Genomic DNA, 13,197 nt, shown 5'->3' with positions numbered 1-13,197 from the left:
AGAGAGAGAGGCGCAGGAGAAGGTTTATGCTGATGCTGCGGTTGTTGGGGGAGAGATTGCACCGCCTGTACTGCTTGAGGACAGGGAGGTGGTGTTGAGATCTCCAGTTCTGGATTTTGAATCTCTGCTGGAGCACGAATGTAGGGTACTGGACTCTTCATTGGCTGCTCGCAGCGCGACCTGAAGTAGTCGTAGGGGCTCTGCGGGTAAGAAAGGGAGGGGGAGGGGGAGAAGAAGAGGTCGATGAATGTCCTTTTTTGGAACATTAGGGGACTGGGGCAGGCCGGTAGGAGGGCTCAGTTGGTGGACCTCGTGAAAGATTATAAGGTTGACATTTTTTGTTTGCAAGAGACGATTAAAGCTACTTTTTCTAGAAAGCAGTTGGCTGTATTGGGTGGTAATTTTGTTTATCATTGGGAGATTAAACCGGCTGCTGGTCATTCGGGGGGGATGTTGATTACGGCTAGAGAGGATGTTTTTGATTTAATCTCGGCAGAGTCAGGGGAGTTTTTTTCTAGTATGGTGGTCAGGCACAAGGCATCTAATGTTCAATGGGAGGTGATCAATATCTATGGCCCGACGGGGTATGAGAGGAAGGTGGAATTTTTACATGAACTCGCCAGCAAACTCGGGAGGGTGGTGGACCCTGTCCTTGTTGGTGGGAATTTTAATTTGATTCGATATGAAGAGGAAAAATTGTCGAGGTCTGCTCACAAGAACCTTATGAGGCTCTTTAACCAGGTTATTGATGATGCGCAACTGAGAGAACTGCATCGGTTGGGTGGTCGTTTCACTTGGACTAATAAGCAAAAGGCCCCTAGTATGGTGGTATTGGACCGGGTTTTGATGTCGGCTGATTGGGAAAGACTTTTCCCGCTTGCGGTGGTGGAAACAATTACTAGGGTGGGTTCTGACCATTGTCCGTTGTTGGTTAACAGTGGTGTGAACCAACCACGGTCGGTGGGGCAGTTTTGGGTGGAACCTGGGTGGTTTCTGAACCTGGTCTTTCGAGAGGCTGTGCTGGATCATTGGCCTGCAAGGGGGGGGTTTGTCTGCCCAAGAGTACAATCATCTCCTTCATGGTTGTCTCAGGCAGTTCATGAAGGGTTGGGGCAGGAATTTGAAAGGGGAACTTCGGTGGTCCAAAGAAGAACTACTCAATGAACTCAAAGTGATGGATGAACTGGGTGATCAAGGGGTGCTCGGTCAGGACGGCTAGGAGCGGAGATATGGGCTTGAGGCACAATTGCAAAGAATTTACCACTCGGAAGAGCTTTACTGGCAAAGGAGAGGGGGGGGGGAGCAATGGCTCTTACAGGGTGATAATAACACAGGTTATTTTCATCGGATTGCGAATGGGTGGAGGCGCAAAATAAAAATTATGATGTTGGAAGACGAGGGTCGACTCCTAAAAGAAAATGTGGAATTAAAGGATCACATCTCGTCATATTACAAATCGCTTTTTGGGCGTGAGTTGGAGACCAATGTACATTTGAGCCCAAACGTCTGGAGTGGGGAAGATTTGGTCTCGAATGAGGAGAATGTGTGTCTCGTGAAGCCCTTTACTATGGAGGAAGTTGAGTTTGCTCTTAAACACACCAAGACCAATACGGCGCCGGGGCCGGATGGCTTTAGTGTGCAGTTTTATAAGAAATTTTTCCCTGAGATTAAGGATCTGGTGAAGGATTTGCTGAATGAGCTGTATCTTGGGCACTTAAATTTGGGAAGGTTGAACTATGGAGTTATCACACTGCTCCCAAAGGTTGCAGGGGCAACCAATATTAAGCAATATCATCCAATTTGCTTGTTGAATGTCATTTTTAAGCTCATCACTGAGATCTTGACGATCCATTTGACGCCGGTGGCGGCTCGCATTGTGAGTAAGGTGCAGATTGCTTTCATTCCAGGGCGCTTTATTTTGGAGGGTGTGGTCCTTATTCATGAGATCCTTCATGAACTTGATAGGTCCAAGGAAAAAGGGATAGTCTTGAAGTTGGATTTCGAGAAGGCTTACGACAAAGTAAGGTGGTCGTTCCTGGTGGAGGTTTTGGAAAGGCGGGGGTTCAATGCCCAATGGATTGGCTGGATCCGGGCGACGGTTGAGTCTGGAAAGGTTTGCATTAATCTGAACGGCGAGAACGGAACCTTCTTCCGCACGTTCAAGGGGTTGCAGCAAGGGGACCCGCTGTCCCCTCTGCTCTTTAATCTCGTGGGAGATGCCTTGGGGGCAATGCTGAAAGCAGCCAAAGAGGCGGGACATGTGGAAGGGCTGGCGCCTCACCTCATCCCGGGAGGGGTGTCTCACCTGCAACATGCGGATGATACAGTGCTTTTCTTGAGGTATGATGATCAATCTGTCCGTAACATGAAGTTTCTGCTGTATTGTTTTGAGGAGATGTCGGGTTTGAAGATCAATTACCATAAAAGCGAGGTTTTTGTGCTTGGGGATGAGGATGACGAGCAACGACGCATTGCTAACATCATGAACTGTCAGGTGGGGGTATTCCCTCTGAAGTATCTTGGTATTCCTGTGGCTCCTAAGAAGTTGACTATTGATCAGCTAGCGGTGGTGGTTCAGAAAGTTGAGAAAAAAATTAGAAAATTGGCAAAGTGTGGATCTGTCCTATGGGGGAAGAAAGATCCTGATTGATGCATGTTTGGATAACGTGCCCACTTATCTCATGGGTTTCTATAGGCTGCAGGAAGGCTGCATGTTCAGATTGATTCAATTAGGGCCAAATTCTTTTGGGAGGGAATTGGTGAAAAAAGGAAATTTCATATGATCCGGTGGGATGATTTGTGTAGGCCCAAAGAATTTGGAGAGATGGGGTTTATGAATAGTAGAGTCCGGAATATTGCGCTTCTTATGAGATGGATTATGAAGTTGGAGAGCGGAGTGTAGGACCTTAGTTGCCAGCTCTTGAGGGCTAAATATCTTGGGGAGGCGGGCTTCTTCCAATCCGTTGGGGCAAGGGGTTCCCAATTCTGGAAGGGCCTGCATGCGGTTAAGGAGTGGTTCCGTTTGGGCAACGCCTATGAGGTGGGCAATGGTAAATGGGTGCGGTTGTGGGAAGATGTTTGGGTCGGGGAAACACCTCTTTGTGTTCGTTTCTTCTGTCTGTTTAGGTGTTGCGAACAGCAGGGGGACACGGTGGCGCAAGTGCTCGGGGATAATGGCATTCACCTTTCTTTCCAAAGGACGTTTGGAGAGGCCGAGTAGGTGGAATGGGCTGAGCTCTGTGGGGTGTTAGATTCGGTCCTGCTCTCTGGTACTCAAGACCGCGCCTTCTGGTGCCTTACTAAGAACAAGTGTTATACTACTCAGTCACTATATTCAGCTATGCTTCACTCGGGTGTGAAAGACCTGGAGATGATGGATCTCTGGCATGCAAGCATACCTCTGAAGCATAAGATTTTTGTGTGGCTGAGCATTCGTGGGAGGATCCAGGTGACCTAGGAGTTGGCCAAGAAGGGCTGGTCCGGTGAGAGGGGTTGTCAATTGTGTGGGGCGCCTGAAACGTCCGATCATCTTCTCTTCATGTGTCCAATTGCCTCCTTCATGTGGCATATTCTTAAGGAAGCGTTTGGGTGGCATAGGGTTCCCTCTTGCTTCGGTGATTTCCGGGAGCTTTGCTTGTTGCGGGGTGGACCTTGCAGGCATAAATGGTGGTCGTTGTTAGCTGCGGTGGATTGGTCATTGTGGCTAACAAGAAATGATTTGGTTTTTAACAAGAAAATTTGTTCCTCTCCGCTTCAGGTGGTCTCCAGGATGCTGGGCTTCCTTACTGGGTGGAAGGCTCTCCTTCATGAACAACGAAAAGAGACAATTCTCAAGCTGATCGCTCAGGTGCTCGCAGTTCTGCAAAGTTGTGTTGATGAAGACAGAAATCGTAGGAGGCTGGAGTTGGATGTTCAGGTGTAGCTTTTTGCTGTGTGCTTGTACTGGAATGTTGGATGGTGTCATCGCACGGGGCTCCGACACCGGGGATGCGCGGGCACCCCCTTTTAGGTTCGGCAGTGGGCTACGGGGATCGTTCCGGCGATCGCCGGCGAGGCCCATGCGAAGCCTAAGAACACACCAAGAACGCATGCACACTCCTTTTTACCCAAGTTCGGGCCACCTTATGGTGTAAAACCCTACGTCCTGCTTGTCTGAGCTTGTATTAGCAGGAGATTGTGCATTTACAAGTTGCCGGGAAAAGATCCCCGGGTGCTCTCTTTTCTGGCTAAGTGCTCCTTACTATTTTGGGCTAGTGGTAGTGAACTGTGACTTAGTCCACCGAAAAGCGAACAAACGAACCAAGCAAGGACCGAACTAACTGAAAAATGACCAACCAAAAAAAGAACCCTTTGACCGTTGGCGGGGGTCCTCCTTTTATAGCCAAGGGGATATCACAGGTGCCATGGTGCATGGATTACAAGTGGTGAGCAAGGAGCTTGGGCAGCTCCTCCTTGGTGTGCTGGCATGCATGCATGAGCGCCAACCCCACGGCTAGGGGTCTAAGGTCTAAAATCTAGCCCTCGGCGGTCATTGTTTGCCCGACTAGACGGATAACCCACCTCCTGTCGGCTCATTAAATGCGCTGCGGGCCTCACTCCTTGCCCTGACGACCCTGCACACTGGGCGCTGCTGATCTGTTCGCTCGGCCCTGTCCTCACGGCGGAAACCTGTGCCTGGGAACGCCTCCTCCCGGCAAGCGCCTTCCCGGGAGGTGCCCAGGCAGGATTATTCCCCGAAGCCCCGCTAGCCCTGCCGGGCTGGTAGCTTGCCGAGCAGCCTGCACGTTGCTGCTGTTAGGTTCGTTGCATAGGAAACAAAAAATTTCCTACGAGAAGTGCGGAAGAAAACCCAAGAATATATATACTAGATGTATGTAACGAGAGGGATCATGAACACCATACCCTCGTAGACCGCTAAGCGTTACGATCACGAGATCGTTGTTGGTGTAGTGGAACTTTCAATGAGATCAATCTCAGTGCCGAACGGACAGCACCTCCTTGGTATCCACACGTTCAGCTTCATGTTGTCTCCTCCTTCCTCGATCCAGCAAGCGAGAGGGAGAGGTAGACGAGATCCCGGCAGCACGACGGCGTGGTGACTATGGTGAATATTCTCACGGGCAGGGCTACGCCGTGCGCGTGAGAAGAGGAGGAGAGGAGGGCTTAGGGGAGAGAGATCCAACTGAAAGCTTGGGGTTGTCACTCTCCCTTGCCCCCCTTCTATTTATATAGGGGTAGAGGAGGCGTGGCCGGCCAGGACTATCCCGTGGCCAGGACTCTCATGCGTCCAGGACTCTCCCGCGGCCAGGACTCTCCTCCTGGCCGCATGGGCCCTGTGGGCTAGCCCCTCGGCCCATTAAGGCCAGGGTGCTCCCTCACAGGCCCATTTAGCCCAGGGATAGGTGGGCCTCAAGGTGGAACCCTCCGGATCCCTCCGGAACCTTCTAGAAGCTTCCCGGTCAAAACCGGGAAATATTCCAAACTTTTCAGAACCCTGAAAACAACTTTCCATATATAAATCTTTATCTCCGGAACATTCCGGAGCTCCTCGTTGCGTCTAGGATCCCATCCAAGACTCCGAATCATAATTCGATATCATCATCATTTATCTCATCTAACCCAAGCAACATGAAACGTTAAGTGTGTGACCCTACGGGTTCGAGAACATGTGGACATGATCAAATATCAATAACCAATAGCGGGACCTGGATGTCCATAATAGTTCCCACATATTCCACGAAGATCTCATCGGTTGAACCACTATGTCGAGGATTCAATTAATCCAGTATCCAATTCTCTTTGTCTCGCGATATATTACTTGCCCGAGATTTGATCGTCGGTATCGCCATACCTAGTTTAATCTCGTTACCGGCAAGTTCTCTTTACTCGTTCCGTAATATAATACCCCCGCAACTAAACACATTAGTCGCATGCTTGCAAGCTCATTAGGATGTCATATTACCGAGAGGGCCCAGAGATATCTCTCCGTCACAAGGAGTGACAAATCCCAGTCTTGATCCATACAACCCAACAAGCACCTTCTGGGATACCTGAAAAACACCTTTATGATCACCCAGTTACGAGATGACGGTTGATGCCCACAAAGTATTCTTCCGGTACTAGGGAGTGGCATGATCTCATGGTCTAAAGAAATAATACTTGACATAATAAAACATAAGCAACTTAAACTTAAGTGACACGATCAAAAGCTATGTTTAGGTTTGGGTCTGTCCATCACATCATTCTCCTAATGATATGATCTCGTTATTAAATGACAACACATGTCTATGGTTAGGAAACCTTAACCATCTTTAATCAACGAGCTAATCTAGTAGAGGCGTATTAGGGACACGGATTTGTTTATTTATCCACACATGTATTTGAGTTTCCAATCAATACAATTATAGCATGGGCAATAAACATTTATCAAGAACAATGAAATATGATAATAACAAATTTATTATTGCCTCTAGGGCATATTTCCAACAGTCTCCCACTTGCACTAGAGTCAATAATCTAGTTTACATTGTAATAAATCTAACACCCATGGAGTCTTGGTGTTGATCATGTTTTGCTCGTGGAAGAGGTTTAGTCAACGGGTCTGCGACATTCAGATCCGTATGTACTTTGCAAATCTTTATGTCACCATCCTTGACATATTCACGAATAGTGTGAAACCGGCGTTTAATATGCTTGGAATTCTTGTGAGACCTCGGCTCCTTGGCGTTGGCTATGGCACCAGTGTTGTCACAATAGATGTCCATGGGATCCGACGCACTCGGAACCACACCAAGTTCAGATATGAACTCCTTCATCCAAACTCCTTCCTGTGCCGCTTCTGAAGCAGCCACATATTCCGCTTCAGTTGTTGATGCTGCCACAACGCTCTGCTTGGAACTCCTCCAGCTAACTGCACCACCATTCAAAATAAATACATATCCGGATTGAGACTTGGAGTCATCCGGATCAGTGTCAAAACTAGCATCGACGTAACCCTTTACGACGAGCTGTTCGTCACCTCCATAAACGAGAAACATTTCTTTAGTCCTTTTTAGGTACTTAAGGATATTCTTAACTGCTGTCCAGTGTTCCACTCCTGGATCACTTTGGTACCTGCTAGTCAAACTAACAGCATGACACACGTCTGGTCTAGTACACAGCATGGCATACATAATAGAGCCTATGGCTGAGGCATAGGGGATACTATTCATCTTTTCTCTATCTTCTGCCGAAGCTGGACACTGAGTCTTACTCAATATCTTACCTTGCAACATGGGCAAGAACCCTTTCTTTGCTTGATCCATTTTGAACCTTTTCAAAACTTTGTCAAGGTATGTACTTTGTGTAAGTCCTATCAGGCGTCTTGATCTATCTCTATAAATCTTGATGCCTAATATGTAAGCTGCTTCACCAAGGTCTTTCATTGAAAAACTTTTATTCAAATAGCCTTTAACACTTTTAAGAAGTTTTATATCATTCCCAATCAGCAATATGTCATCCACATACAGTATTAGAAATGCTACAGAGCTTCCACTCACTTTCTTGTAAATACAAGCTTCTCCGTGAGTTTGGACAAATCCAAACCCTTTGATCACCTTATCAAAACGGAGATTTCAACTCCGAAATGCTTGCTTCAGCCCATAAATGGAATGCTGAAGTTTGCATACCTTATTAGCATCCTTAGGATTGACAAAACCTTTGGGCTGAACCATGTATAACTCTTCCTCAATGTGACCATTAAGGAACGCGGTTTTGACATCCATCTGCCAGATTTCGTAATCGAAAAATGCAGCAATTGCTAACATAATCCGAACAGACTTTAGCATCGCTACGGGTGAGAAAGTCTCATCGTAGTCAACTCTTTGAATTTGTCGAAAACCTTTTGCGACAAGTCGAGCTTTATAGACGGTAACATTTCCATCAGCATCTGTTTTCTTCTTGAAAATCCATTTGTTCTCAACGGCCTTTCGGTCATTCGGTAAGTCTACCAAAGTCCATACTTGGTTTTCATACATGGATCCCATTTCGGATTTCATGGCTTCTAACCATTTTTCGGAGTCTGGGCTCATCATCGCTTCCTCATAATTCGCAGGTTCATCGTTGTCCAACAACATGACATTCATGACACGAACATTGTACCACTCAGGAGTATTACGTGTTCTCGTCGACCTGCGAAGTTCAGTAGTTGTCTCATTCAAAACTTCATGATCATTATCATTAGCTTCCTCTCTAGCTGATGCAGGATGCACGGGAACAGTTTCTGGTGCTGCGCTACACTCAAATTCGAGAGAAGGTTCAATAACCTCATCGAGCTCTACCTTCCTCCCACTCACTTCTTTCGAGAGAAACTCCTTCTCTAGAAAGGACCCGTTCTTAGCGACAAACACTTTTCCTTCGGATCTGTGATAGAAGGTGTACCCAATTGTTTCTTTAGGGTATCCTATGAAGACGCATTTTTCCGACTTGGGTTCGAGCTTATCAGGTTGTAGCCTTTTTACATAAGCTTCGCATCCCCAAACTTTAAGAAAGGACAGCTTAGGTTTCTTGCCAAACCATAATTCATACGGTGTCGTTTCAACGGATTTAGATGGTGCCCTATTTAAAGTGAATGCGGCTGTCTCTAATGCATAACCCCAAAACGACAGTGGCAAATCAGTAAGAGACATCATAGACCGTACCATATCCAATAAAGTACGATTACGACGTTCGGACACACCATTGCGTTGTGGTGTTCCAGGCGGCGTAAGTTGTGAAACAATTCCACATTGTCTTAAATGCGTGCCAAACTCGTAACTCAAATATTCACCTCCACGATCCGATCGTAGAAATTTAATTTTCTTGTTACGATGATTCTCCACTTCATTCTGAAATTCCTTGAATTTTTCAAATGTCTCAGACTTGTTTTTCATTAAGTAAATATACCCATATCTACTCAAGTCATCTGTGAAGGTTAGGAAGTAACGATATCCACCGAACGTTGTAACACTCATTGGTCCGCACACATCAGTATGTATGATCTCCAACAAGTCACTGGCCCGTTCCATTATGCCTGAAAACGGGGTTCTAGTCATCTTACCCATGAGGCATGGTTCACATGTATCAAATGATTCAAAATCAAGTGATTCAAGTAGTCCATCAGAATGGAGTTTCTTCATGCGTTTTATACCAATATGACCTAGACGGCAGTGCCACAAATATGTTGAACTATCATTATCCACTTTGCACCTTTTGACATTAACATTATGAATATGTGTGTCACTACTATCGAGACTTAATAGAAATAAACCATTCACAAGTGGTGCATGACCATAAAAGATATTACTCATATAAATCGAACAACCATTATTCTCTGATTTAAATGAATAACCGTCTTGCATTAAACAAGATCCTGATATAATGTTCATGCTCAACGCAGGCACCAAATAACAATTACTAAGGTTTAAAACTAATCCCGAAGATAAATGTAGAAGGAGCGTGCCGACGGCGATCACATCAACTTTTGATCCATTCCCGACGCACATAGTCACCTCATCTCTTGCTAGTCTTCGTTTATTCTGTAGCTCCTGTTTTGAGTTACAAATGTGAGCAACTGAACCAGTATCAAATACCCAGGTGCTACTACGAGTACTAGTAAGGTACACATCAATAACATGTATATCAAATATACCTTTGACGTTGCCAGCCTTCTTATCTGCCAAGTACTTGGGGCAGTTACGCTTCCAGTGGCCAGTCCCCTTGCAGTAGAAGCACTCAGTATCCGGCTTAGGTCCAGATTTGGGCTTCTTCGTGGGAGTGGCAACAGTTTTGCCACCCTTCTTGAAATTTCCCTTCTTACCCTTTGCCTTCTTGAAACTGGTGGTCTTATTGACCATCAACACTTGATGCTCCTTTTTGATTTCCACCTCCGCGGTTTTTAACATCGCGAGGAGCTGAGGAAGTGTCCTAGCCATCCCTTGCATATTGTAGTTCACCACAAAACTTTTATAGCTAGGTGGTAGTGACTGAAGAACCCGGTCAATGCCTAATTCATTAGGAATCTCAATTCCCAGTTGTCTCAGGCGGTCGGCGTACCCAGACATTCCCCACGTGCTCGCTAACGGAGCTGTTCTCCTCCATCTTGCAGTTAAAGAACCTTTCGGAGGCATCATACCTCTCCGCACGGGCTTGGGTCTGAAATAAAGTATTCAGTTCCCCAATCATAGCATATGCCGAGTGGTGCTCAAAACGCTTTTGGAGCTCAGGTTCCATACCAAGCAAGAGGCCGCACCTAACTACATTGTGGTCCTCAGATTGAGTCAGCCAAACGTTCCTAACGTCAGCAGACTCAGTTGCTGCGGGTTCTGCACCAAGCGCTGCATCAAAAACATAAGCCTTTTTGGCAGCTTCGAGGATAATCCTCACATTCCGGAACCAGTCCGTAAAGTTGCTTCCATTGGACTTCAGTTTATCTTTCTCTAGGAGAGTATTCATATTGAACGTAGTACGAGCCATTGATCTACAGCATATTTGCAAAGGCAATTAGACTAAGTTCATGATAATAAGTTCAAGCTAATCAAATTACTAATGAACTCCCACTAAAATCAACATCCCTCGGGTTGTTTAGTGACACACGTGAGATGGAGTAGCTTCAATGGTAAACATCAGCATGTTGATCACATCATTCATATGACTCATGTTTAACCTTTCGGTTCCTTGTGTTCCGAGGCCATGTCTGTACATGCTAGGCTCGTCAAGTTAACCAAAGTATTCCTGCATGTGTAAAAACTGGCTTACACCCATTGTATGCGAACGTAGAGTTTATAACACCCGATCATCACGTGGTGCTTCAAAACGACGAACTTTTGCAACGGTGCATACTAAGGGAGAACACATTATTATCTTGATATTAACAATGAGGGATCATCTTATAAGCTACCGTCAACTAAGCAAAATAAGATGCATAAAAGGGATAAACATGACATGCATAAATAATGTGACATGATATGGCCTTCTCTTCGTGTGCCTTTGATCTCCATCTCCAAAGCACGGGCATGATCTCCATCATCACCAGCATGGCGCCTAGGTCCTCGGGCGTCATGTATAATTGCCTCCACCAACTATTGCTACTACGACTATTGCTACTACTAGCGATAAAGTAAAGCAATTACATGGCGATTAAATCATTGACACGAAGGGATGTGGAGGGATGCGGCAGGGGCACTGCGGTAGTGCACCCGTCAACGCGGAGCGCTGATGGAATGCACCACCACAGTGTCTCCGCGGCAACCCTCGCCCCGGAGCCGCTCGCTAGAAGAGGTGTGGCAAGGACACGGCGGCAGTGCACCCGCCGGCGCCGAGCGCTGGTGGGATGCACCACCACCGCGTCTCTGCGACACCCCTCAGAGTGGGCTCGGTGGAGGGATGCGGCAAGGGCGCGACGGCAATGCACCCATCTGCACTGGGCACTGAGGGCATGCACCACCATCGCGCCTCTGAGGCACCGCCTGCCTTCGCAGCCTCTTCCTTGGCTTCGCTCTGAGCCGTTCCATTGCCGGGACCCCCTTTTAATAGGCAGGGGGGGGCTTGCCGCCACGCGCGCCGGGTCAACGCAGCATATGTGGCGCCCCGCCCCTTGGAGTGCGGCACGGTCTTCGCCACTCCGCATGCCAAGTTGCTGTGGCTCACGTGGCGGCTTCCTCCTGAATCAGGGGCCTCCAAGTGCGGCGAGTCCCTCGGGAGGCGGTCACTCCACACCACAAGGCGCCGCGACACGCCCCGGCCCGTGGGCGGTCCACGAGCATTACAGTGCGCAAGATTCCACCTTTACACTGCACATTAGATTCTTACCAAGCCCGAGATGCTGCAAATTTTTTTCGAAATTCACGAAAACACAGAGCAGTATGGATAACTCCCCTCTCCTGCCACCCAGCCCCCGGGCACAGAAGGGTCGATGCCAAACTTGGATGTGAGCACTTTTATTTCCCAGACGCAGCGACTGCGTGACGCACGTTGCCGGAAGCCCGGCAACTGCATGCCCCGTGCCGGAGTGGTCCGGCAACGGGTTTTCGTTTTCGAGGCTCCGGCAGCCCCTGCTCACAACTAAGTATGGAAAGAAACTTCTATGCACCTAGAGCAGGAGACAGAAGGAGGAGGAGCATGCAAGTAAACGAGGCAATCTTAAACTCAGGAAACAACACTTATCTTTATTCACAGTAACTAGTGGTTTACACACGGGGGTTGCCCGGCTACACTAGTTCGAGAGGTATGCATCGGCGGCATCACCTGAGGGTCGGGCTCCGCCGCTTCACGGGTAGAACTTGCGCAAGTGCTCAATATTCCAGCTATTTTGCACCGGCAAACCTTCTTCGGTTTCCAGCCGGACAGCCCCCGGCCTGGTCAGCTGCACTACCCGGAAGGTGCCCTCCCATTTCGGACTCAACTTGTTCCCGGCCTTCGTTCCTTGTATCCGGCGCAGGACAAGATCTCCGTTCTCGAGCCCCCGGGGACGGACTCGCCTGTCGTGATAACGACGGAGTCCCTGCTGGTAGCGCGCGGCTCGCACAGCAGCCCGGCATCGAAGCTCTTCGATGAAGTTCAGATCATCAACCCTTTGCTCGTGTTGGCTGGAGTTGCCGTACGTGCGTACTCGAGGAGATCCGTGCTTGAGCTCGAGGGGCAGCACCGCTTCTGCCCCGTAGACAAGGGGGAAAGGGGTTTCGTCCGTTGCCCGACTAGGTGTGGTCCTGATTGACCACAGCACGGGCTGGAGTTCTTCGACCTAGTGCTTCCCGTGGCCTTTGAGCTTGTCAAAGGTTCTCATATTGAGCCCCCGCAGCACTTCCGTGTTGGCTCGCTCCGCCTGCCCTTTACTCCTTGGGGTGAGCAACGGACGCGAAGTGTATCTTGGTGCCCATGCCCTCGCAGTAGGCCTGGAACACCGCGTTCGTGAATTGAGTGCCGTTGTCAGTGATGATGCTGTTAGGCACATCAAACCGGCACACAATGTTCTTGAAGAACTTGATGGCCGCCTGGGCGGTCACCTTCCGCACTGGTTCCATTTCCACCCACTTGGAGAACTTGTCGATGGCCACGAGCAAGTACTCGTAGCCGCCAACTGCTCTCGGCAGCTTGCCGATGATGTCCAGCCCCCAGACCGCGAATGGCCATGAGGGCGGGATGGCCTGCAGGGCCTGCGCCGGCTGGTTGCTCTTCTTCGCG

The sequence above is a fragment of the Brachypodium distachyon genome, chromosome 4, assembly GCF_000005505.3.
Source record: "Brachypodium distachyon strain Bd21 chromosome 4, Brachypodium_distachyon_v3.0, whole genome shotgun sequence".
Lineage (NCBI taxonomy): Eukaryota > Viridiplantae > Streptophyta > Magnoliopsida > Poales > Poaceae > Brachypodium > Brachypodium distachyon.
Note: the sequence above shows the minus strand (reverse complement) of the source record.